Below are 10,741 nucleotides of genomic sequence, written 5' to 3'. Positions count from 1 at the left end.
TAAGCGCTCTGCACTGTCTTTCGCTAACGGGTTTCCATCCGGTATAAATTTCCTGTGTTTTTCGCATTCAATGTGAAACAAACGGAAGGGTTTTCTTTTAAATGGCACTCTATTATCATTTTTATCTGCCTTGCCTACCGAATGTGCGCATTGCGTTTTTTTCGTGCGCGGCCATAAAAATCGCTCCACTTCCAGCTTCGATGCGCGGGAAACTTCAATCTTTCCGGACGGACGTTGCAATGCAATTTACTGTGCACAAGCCCTCGCTGGCCGTTGAATTTATTGCTCCGATGCTAGAGAGAATCACCGAAGGGCCAATTATTTTTTCTGTTTGGGTCATAAATTTTGAAAACGCAATCCGGCAAATAATTGACGGGAAAAAAAAGGCACGCACATTGCAGTGGACCTCGCTGAGGCGGCAGAAATTTGGTAACGCAGTTCGCATAATTGTACCCCACCCTATGTGCGACTCTAGAGATGAGAAAATTTCACCAACCTCGAACCTCGAATGGTCACAATTTCCGAGGGAACGTTAGCAAGAATGCAATAGGAAAATGGAACTCGAAAATTTATAACTCCCGTTTGCACCTTGTGCAATCTGCATGGAAGTGTCCAAATGTGATATCGAAACCTTTTTCCAACTTTTCCCATGGTTTTTTTTCGTCACAGGCAGGTAAGAAAACCATCACGGAGACGCTGCAATTTATCAGAATCAAACGGTCAAATCTCTATGATATGGATTAATGGTCATCGGTGAAATCGAGAAATAAAAAGAACTGCAGTCGCAAAGTTGCAACTTGAATTCAGCGATGCCTCCTTCCCTATTGTCAGGTAGACAAAAAAAACCCTACACCCTCGCACGGTTAGATAGGAGGAATAAATCCATTAGAGACCATACGGTCTCGCAGGAAAACCTCTGGCTTTATTTTCGCTTGTTTTCTTATATCTAACGGTGCATTTTTCGAAGATTTATGATCCTGTGCGAGAGCAAAAATTCGGGTTTACGGCGAAAGATTCTTTCTCATATTGTAAGAAAGAAGTCGGCAAAGTGAAAAAGGCACTTTGCTGCATTTCTTGTAATTTTTCTAGTTCTTTTTATCAACCTACGTCGTCGAGTAGCAATTTATTTATTTAATCCCAATGTACTTACTATAAAATCAAAACTAATTTTAGAAAATATTTAATCAATAAATTTAGAATTTAGAACTACCAAATAGGCAATTGCAAAATAAACTCAATACCGAATGTAAAACTGAATTCAATTTATAAAACTGAATGATCGCAATCTTACGTTTATGACGGTATCTTTCATGCAGTGAGATTCTAATCTCTGTAACAAAAGCATGCGCTTTTGGTGACAAAAACAGTTAATTTAGAGGAATAAGTCAAAATTTTGAAAAGCTTTGGCACTCTCGTTCTGACCTAAAAGACTACATCTTATGGAAAAGTAAGACTGTGAAATCAAAATCTAAAAAGTGAAAAGGTGGTCAGGTTTTGAGGTCTTTCAGTTCTTAACGGAAAAACCAGACGTTTGCATCAATCGATCAGAAATTCTTCTACGGATGGAAATTAATCGTATTTCGATTGATGTGAAGATTGACAGTGAAAATTGATAAAACGTGGACTGAATCATCGGAAATAAAAAAGCTAAAATGGAATCGGCGATGTAACATATTAACATTAACATATAGATTAATCGAAGTAATTGGCAAAATAATCATTTTTGACGAAGTGGCGGCTTCTCAAACACAAAAAATCGCTTTTTGGCATAAGTTTTGGTCTTGGATTGTCTATAAAATAAGAGTTATTAATCGGTGAGGAAGAACCTTCGATTAATTTTTAGGATATGCCTTTAGAATACCTCTGTCAAAATTTGAAGTGGAATCGGTTCAGCCGGTTTCGACAAATTTTACTCAACGGCTTCGAAAACACGGTTTTAAGAAACACGCATTCAAAGTTTCGCGTTTCTTCTTCAATTGCTCTGACAGGTTGTTACAAATATGTGTGTAACTTCGTTAATATTTGACGGATTGGCATGAAATTTTCTATATGCATTCTTAACCATATGTACACTACGAACATTTAAAAAGTTCTAACTGTGTATAACCTTTTTTCAGTTAGTGCCTACAGCTAGTGATTCATACGCCTGCACCACTCTACTTTCCGTTTGTAATTCACCAAAAATAACGTTTCATTCATTGTCAGCAGCCTCCTTCTACCAGCCAAAATCCTCCTAGCCTCAATTTTTAATCTGGAGCAGATGGCCTCCGTCGTTCCAAAGTTTCTTGTAATGAGGCCCAGGTTATCTGCGATGGCGAAGGAGTTGACTACTTTTACTGAAGGTCGTTTTTCTCGTTTCGACAGTCCATCTCCTTGCGACAACCCTCTACGCAATTCGAATGGACTCGTGAGCGCCCCGAAACACACATCCAACACATTGTTCGCTTCAGAGTAGCTTTGCCCATCCACGTCAGTTTGCCTGGAAAACCATTCTCTTGCCATTATCTGTCATAGCTGTTCGCGCTGGGCTATATCGTATGCTGCCTTGAAATCAAGGAAAATAAGAAAGCGCGTCTTATGCTACCCTACAAAATCTTTTAATATAGCGGTGAAACAACGTCGTGATCAGCGTGATTTCACTCGTTTGTGATCAGATTTCCCTCCTCGTCCATGAATATATCAGGCTTCGATGTGTGTCGTTTACGAGATTGGTTTACTTTTTCATAGAGCTATCGCATGCCATTAGCCCGGAATAATTGTTCTAGCTCTCCACCATCTCTGTCCTTCTTCTGGCATTTTTTCCTCCTCAGAATCGTGGTCAACTCATTCTGAGCTCGTTGAAACTTGGTTAAATTTTCCCTCGTGTCAATTCTTTGATAGTTGTTCCAATCTCTATTTGTTCCTCCATCGCTTACTGACATTCTCCATCAAACCAGTAATTTAGTGATACCCGAGGTTTCGGTCTTATTGACGACCGAGCGTATCCTGTCCCATCCGTCTTCGAGGGTCTAAGCACCTAGCTTCACAGCGGAAGATAGAGCCTCATCCATTAGGCGCGTGTAGTTCTCGACAGTTTGTGAATTGAGGTTAAGTAATTTATTATGCAGCCCGAAAAATTAACTTCTGAAATTTTTAGGTAATGCTAGGCGATTGCAAATGGATGTTTCAATTGCATTTGTCAGGTTGGTGTGGGAATGAAAGTTGCATTCTCTACCATGCGGTATCGAATTCCGTACAGCTTCGAAATCCGCACACCTAATAGAATTTGCTTGATTATATGTATTAAAACAGTCTAAATGCAAAATATTAATAAGAGGTACAGATCCATTTTTATTAGTATTATATCGATGTCAAAATTTAGGCAAAAGGTTATGAAATACAAATAATATAATTCAAACTGCAAATGTCTGTCGGATTTCCTTGCCCATTTGCAGTGTCGTTAGCAATTTGCTAAGAAAATCAGAAGTGATTTTCCTGTTTCAAATCCCGAAAATAGATTTAAAAGATAAATTATTATCGTTGTACAGTTATATTTTATTCATAATAGCATTGAAATAATATTTATTCATCTAATTAAATACCGTACGGATTTTGAATCATTTTTACCAGTTGAATCTAAATCCGTACACCAATGCAGTATCCTTAGTTAACCAACTTTATTCCATGTTTTGAAAAGAAAATAGAAAGGTCTAAAACTAAACACATGTCGATATACTAGAATATGGCATTTCTGATGATATATAGTGGAAAATCGTTTAGTAAAGCATCGAGATAGTTTGCAGTTCTGGTCACTACGATAAGAGCAACCATTTTGAATCGGTACTCTCGAAATAACGGAGTCCTTTTCTGTAAGTTTTTAGTTTTCCGTATAATTTGCAATAAAAATTAAGAAAAACTGCTATATACTGTTAATATATGTCAAGTTAATTTACTCTTAAAATGTAAAAAAAAGTTTGTTTTAAAGCCCAACATTTCCTGAGGTATAAGCAAAAGAGTGTAAGAGGATTTGGCACAAATGAGGTTTACAAAATAGAGGTGAGGTCTAATCGACACCAAACTTGTTATTTTAACTTTTCGACCACAAATGAACAATTTGGTTTAAATACGAAAATATTGATTCCAGTGTGGAGACTGTGCCTGTAAATGACTCTTAGATGACTAGCACTGAAACACAATGCATCGATTATGAAGAAAAGCATATTTTATCAAGCAGTCAGTCAAATAAACAAAAACAACATAGCAATTGACTTTTAACTTATTAAGATCAAGCATGCACGGCTTTAGATTCATGAGTATTAGAGGCGTTAGTTAATTTTAAACGTGGTGTACGGATTTTGAAGCAGACATGAAAAAGTGTACGGATTTCGAATCAAAAGTTGTACATTTTTTCCTCGATTTTTTAGAACTAGGAGTAATTTTAGCTTCCTGTGATTCCAAATAATGTTAAAATAAGCAACATACTGTCAAAAGAAAATGTGATGAATTGCATATTACAATTCCATAATTTTATATTGACCATTCTAAATTGTCTAGTTCTTAGGTTACGGATTTCGATACGACACGGTATGTCACCAAATAATTGCACAGTCTGAACGCACCTCTGAAGGCAGGTCCTTAATCATGATCGCAGCAAACGTTGATATAGCGAAAGGTTAGTTGGTGATAATTCATATGACAGTGACATTCTGGCAAGAACGGAACATTCAGGATCTCGCACTCGCAAACCCGGCAACCCTTGATGTCGAAAATAACTGTCACATTTTTCAGTACTAGCGACGGAACAGATAAAAGGTTCATCGCCAGCGTAAGAGTGTAGAGTTCCCTGTTCGCGGTCATCTCGGCTTGCTTACCCTGGTCGTTGTACATTGGATCACGCCGGGGCCTTCCCCTCAGGCGATTTTTTTTGACTGAAGTTTTGACGTAGGACTACGTCTTACGGCAAGTTTTGAGATAAGGTGTCATTCCAAAAAATCGAAAAATGCGAGCGTCACGAAAAATGATAGGTTTTGAGCGCTAATAGCTCAGCGGTTTTCCGATCGATTTTAATATTCTTACACCAATCGATCGGAAAATCTTCTAAGAATTGACCCAAATGAAGAAAAGTATGGATTCTTGATGTTGAACTATTGAAAAATTGAAAATAATGAACCTATGTTTTACCAGAATTCTTGCTTCGTGATTGGTTGTTGGAAATGACGCCATCAAAGTAAAACGCGTTTTCACGCTTCGGCTTATAATTCAGTCAATTTTCAATAGATTTCCAAGATATTTACACCAATTGATCGGAAAATCGATTTGGAAAATATTGAAAATACAGAAAACTATTGATTTTCAATACGCGTCATTGAAAAATTGAATTATTTTCATATTTTTGCCTTCCCTCGTCAGTGCTTCGCTAGCACGGATGAGAGAAATATATACGATATAAGCTATAAGTTAAGCTTCCTTATGATTGTATTTAATTTACGCCCTATAGAATCAGATCGAAAATTGTTGAGCAGATGCTGAGCGTGTGTTGGAGCTGGAGCACTCGTTTCGCTGCCGTTAAGGAATATCTGGCTGCTGAAGTTCCGGAATTGGCAGGAAATATGCTGCTCACGACAACGAAACGATCAGAATTATCGTCACTTGCAGCTGGCCATCCGTAACAACGAAGAGTTGAACAAATTGCTGTCCCGTGTCATCACTGTTCAGAGAAGTGTTTCCGAACATCCAAGCTGTTTTGTTGCTGCCCAAGAAGATGGAAAAGAAGGCTTCAATTTCCAACATATCACGTCGACAAAATATTCTTTTAAGGACAAAACATAATGTTCATGATGATTTGAGGAATTTTTGCTCACTGATTTTAATTCTATTTAATTTAGACTGATTCTAATTGTTCGCTTCTTATCAAATAATTTTAACCGATCACCTCTCGCGCTTCTGTTCGCTTGTTGCTGCTGGTTGAGTTGGCCGTCTCGGAATGTAAGAAGCAGCCAATAAATATACCAGCTCAATGTATTCGATCAAGCGTCAAAATGCATAAAACCATGGGTTTAATAAACTGAAAATTTTAGTAACATCTTTTGCATCTTCATATAAGAATTTGTTCGTTCTTCAAAGAACGGTTTTCGGTAATTGATGAAACCTAGGTAACTTAGGGCTTTTCACTCGGTTTTCTTTAGCAACACAAATTTATCCATCACCAATGTTACAGTAGTAATACGTAGCGTAATTTTTCTTTAGCAGCAAAAGGCGAACGGCTCACTGATAACTTTGCTCTTTTGTTCAGACTGAAATTGAAATGCTGTTTTATTTAACGTAGATGATAGAATGAAGGACCATGAAAAATAGGTGTGGCCGATTCTTGCCGCTTGCTCTAGCACATAACACGTGTTAAGCCGGCGAACAGCATTATTAAAACGCTAGCTGAGCTACTGCCAACATCGTTTGCCAGGACAAACGAAAGTCACGCTCGACTCGTGCACGTTTGCAGTTCCCGGTCGGTCGTGTTCATCGGCTACTGAGCGTGTATTGGAGCTGGAGTACTCACTTCGCTGCCGTGATGGAATATCTGGCTGCTAAAGTTCCGGAATTGGCAGGAAATATGCTGCTCGCGACCACAAAACGACCACAAACAATTACATAAAATTTTGAAATTCGATACGGCGTACCCTTGGTCCTTGATTCATTCCCTGACACAGATATCATAATCCAAAAGGAATTGGAACTAAACTTTCTCTGAATTCCCGTTCAGTATTAGCAGTTCGTACTTTTATCAGGGACTACTTTTATTAGAGTGTAAAAAATACAAAGAATTATAATGTCTCAGTATATGGCGGCGAAATATGTGCGCGACTCCCGAAAGCGCGCAAAGGATCAACTATCCGAAAACTCGGCTAAACAGCCAAGGACGTACGTCACAGAAACGATGCCAGTTATAGTTACAGACAACTTTAACATTGATTTATTAAAGCCTGAAAACTTTGTGGATTTTATGAAGAAATTCCTGCGACTAGAGCTGGCCTCGAATTCCTCGCATTCTACCACTTTTGCCCGGAACCTCAAACTGGAGTGTATAAATTACAAAACATCTCTGTTCAATCATCGACCAGTTCTGTCGATGGTATAATAATTCACCTCACCAATAAACGGCCCTTTTCAGGGCCACCAAATTATCTGAGAAGAGTTAGTAAGATTTTCAAAATCATGCAACAAAGAGACTTACGTAGTCCTACGTCACCTATGCGGTCGTGTCTTGTGCACAACCCCTCTGATTTTTGACTGAAGTTTTTGGAGCGTCTTAGTAGAACACGAAACCTGGAAATTAAATAAAAAGAAAACTTATCCAATTTAATTCTACTAGGTATATTTTATTCCTGACAGATACGTATTTCGCCTTGCAGGCTTCCTCAGTGTCTGTTTTCGAACGATTCTTTTTCCTGTATAGACTCATCACTGCGACCAGTATCGTTGATCTATTGTGCTAGTGTCTACTGGGATTTACCCTTCCTTCAATGTCAGATCTACTTTATCCACCGTGTTCCTCACTGCCAGTACTGTCTCCAATTACAGCCATCCCTGGCGAGGCTGACCAGTCCTTTTATTGTTTATTGTTTATATGTATAAAATTTATCTGACTATAAGTTTACATAAATTATTTGTGGTCAATTCACAACATTTAACATAACATTTAACAACTATAAGGCTGACTTGCACTGTCAAGAGTACTTTATGGGGTCATATAGAATTCAGCATGAAGGATTGGTAATGAGGGGCCCGAGAATCCTACTAAGATTCGAACCCATGATCACTCTCTTGTCAAAGCCCCTTGGACGATAGCTTGCTTCCTATCGGCAAGTGTGACATGTTTCACCTCGCTTTTGTGAACTTACTTACTTATGTGTCCGAGTCCGCCGGTCCAGCAGAGCAAAGGGATGAAATCAGGGATCTCCAGTGCTGACGGTTACCTGCCACGGCTTTTATCTGTCGCCAGGACAGGTTCTGGTCCACAGCCCGGATGTCATTGGCTAAGCTGCGTCGCCATGAGCCTCTGGGTCTGCCTCTTCTACGCTGTCCTTCGGGATTCCAGTCGAGTGCTTCTCTGCAGACCTCGTTCGCTCCTTTCCTCTTAAGGTGTGTTTGTTCTACTTCCACCTACGTTTACGAATTTCTGTAGGTATCGACCGTTGATGACACCGACGTTGGAGTTCCTCATTGTATATTCAGTTGTCGTTATTTAACGTTTGAATTAAAGATTCGGGTTTTCGTACGTAGAATGATCTGGTTTAAGCGCCAAATGTTTCGCAAACCTGCAAAGGCACCCCTGGCCTTCCCGATCCGTGTGGCTATATCGGTCTTGGTACCACCATCGGGCGTTGTCTCGCTACCAAGCTATTGAAAGGCGTCTACCTGTTCAACTGGTTGTCCCGCTACTGGGAAGATGGTGGCTTGTAATGGTGTGGCTACTTGCTCCTGCGTTCACGATCTACGGCTTGTCCGCGTCTCGATCCTCTTGCCGGTTGACCGGAAATGCAAAAGAAACGAATTTTTAATTTACCTCTTTCTTGGACGATTATGGCTTTCTCGGTTTTTCGGACTTCAGATGCCGACCATCCCTCTACATGTGACCCACTTTCTTGTAGCGGCGGCAGGCCTGTAATTCCTTTTTAACTTGTCCGATTTTCATCGCCAAATAAGTCCCGGAGCCCTGTCGTTTCGCGGCTTCTTCCAGTCTTGCAGGAAACAGTCCGTAATAAAAACGCACTTATAACACTGCTGAGTGATTCCATCGAACCTTCCAGTATTTGCAAAGCAAATATCGGCAATTTGCATCAACCACAATGCATTGTGGTTGATTTTTCAATACGCACGTGATGACTGAACGACAAGTAATTGCAGTAGCGCTGTTTACTGCGATTGTCAAACAGAATTTGCAGCGATAGGAAGACATATTGGTATAGTGAGCAACATTTGCTTCGCTTCCCGTCGCATCGTCCATGAATGCGAATGCAAATGATGTCATTTGGTGTTTGCATAGAATAAAATTGCTCGCAAAGTAATTGCTAACCTTATTATCGGTTAGCTTGTTGTTTGTTTGATAATTGACTTTGATAGTCCCAATTGCAAATCTTTTTACATTTTGCTTTTTCATATGCATATAACATGTGTTTCTGCTCAAATCTTCATCATTCTTAACTGAACGATTTCTCATCCAAGAAAAAAAAATAAAAACTGCCCTTGAATTACCCTTCACCAGTCAAAGGTCAGTGTTCGGCATATTACGTCGTTTTATTCTCTTCCTTCGCGGTTTCTAGTTGCATTGGACACCTACATCCATATGTATTCAGACGTAAAAAGTAAACCCTGCCCGTCGTTCACTGCTCGTGCTGGCAACCCAAAGAAATGCATCTCTTGCATCGCCTATGTATGTTCGAGGAAAAATAAAACTACGCGAAGGAACATCCAAAAAGGCAACAACAGAAAATCAAACACAGGCACAACACACGCCTTAAGGGTTGAAATTAAACAGAAAATTTGATAGCATTTTTGTCGACTGTTATTTGTCAGGATTTTTTTTTTCTTGTTTCGGCGAGACGAGGCACCAGGCACAAATCGCGGGATGGAATTGAATGACCCGACGACATCATAGAATCACGTCAATAGGAAATGGAAATTCAAAAAAACAGCCGAACTGCATTCCTTCTTTATGCTGGACATCAATGTTCGACGATTAGAGGAAAGCAGCAGGAAGAGAAGGGATTTCCACTGTCGCCTGAAATGAGATTTTATGCAGTTGACTGCATCGTAAGTAGCAACCTGCTCGATTAACTATTCAAGGACTATGCTAGTTTGTCCGCATTCCAGACTGATCGTTTCTGGGTTTACTGCTATTTGGTCCGACTTGGAATTCGTCTTGTCAGTAATGTTAGCTGCAAATAAGCATTGTCAGCACTATAACAGGGTCAACTAGCGCGATTCATCTAATTCGGACAGGCCTTACGCAAATTTTATTTTAACACTTGCATTTGATTTTGCCGTAAATGTCTAAAATATATTTGGCCGGTACACCTGTCCAAAATAGATAAACCACCCTCTTCCTTATGAAAATTGTCACATGAATCCATCCAATTAGATATGATTTCTCAACTAAAGTAGTTGTAATATTATAACCACGATCTGTCTTCGGCTACAAACACGCACCTCCAATAAAACACAGCATTGAACAAAAACAACTTCAATTAAGGTATAATTATTAAATATAAAAGAAATTAGCCGTAGTTTCTATCCTAGCTGTTTCGGCGTGAAAGCTTTCACGCAGTGGCGTTTCTAACGTTTCAACTGTGGTTTCGCCACGGCGGCGAGATAGACGTCACGGTAAATTTGATATGGCAAAAATAATGTGCTGGCAAGCGCAAAAACGCAAAACCCATGTAGTGTAGCAAAATTATTAAAGCCATTAAACTGTACCTGTGACTGTGAGTTCCCGATACGAATAGTATGCAAGGCTCAGCTCGTTCTACGTAGTCGGTATGGCGCCCCGTCCTTGTTCGCTGGTCGCAGCCGCAGATCCGAATCGCGCGAAAATTGTTGCGCCTTTCGCTATTGCCTTGTTTTGAATCCAGCGTCATCGAGAGCGAAAAATTTTCGCGTGACATGTCACTGATTGCTGGTAGCTACTTTATGTCTCTGTTATGGGTGGTCTCCTGCTACTAAGTATGGGACCGTTGTATAATGTCACTACTACTGGATTGAACCTTAC

Source organism: Sabethes cyaneus, chromosome 2, assembly GCF_943734655.1.
Source record: "Sabethes cyaneus chromosome 2, idSabCyanKW18_F2, whole genome shotgun sequence".
Taxonomy (NCBI): Eukaryota; Metazoa; Arthropoda; class Insecta; order Diptera; family Culicidae; genus Sabethes; species Sabethes cyaneus.
This window is presented reverse-complemented; position numbering follows the sequence as displayed.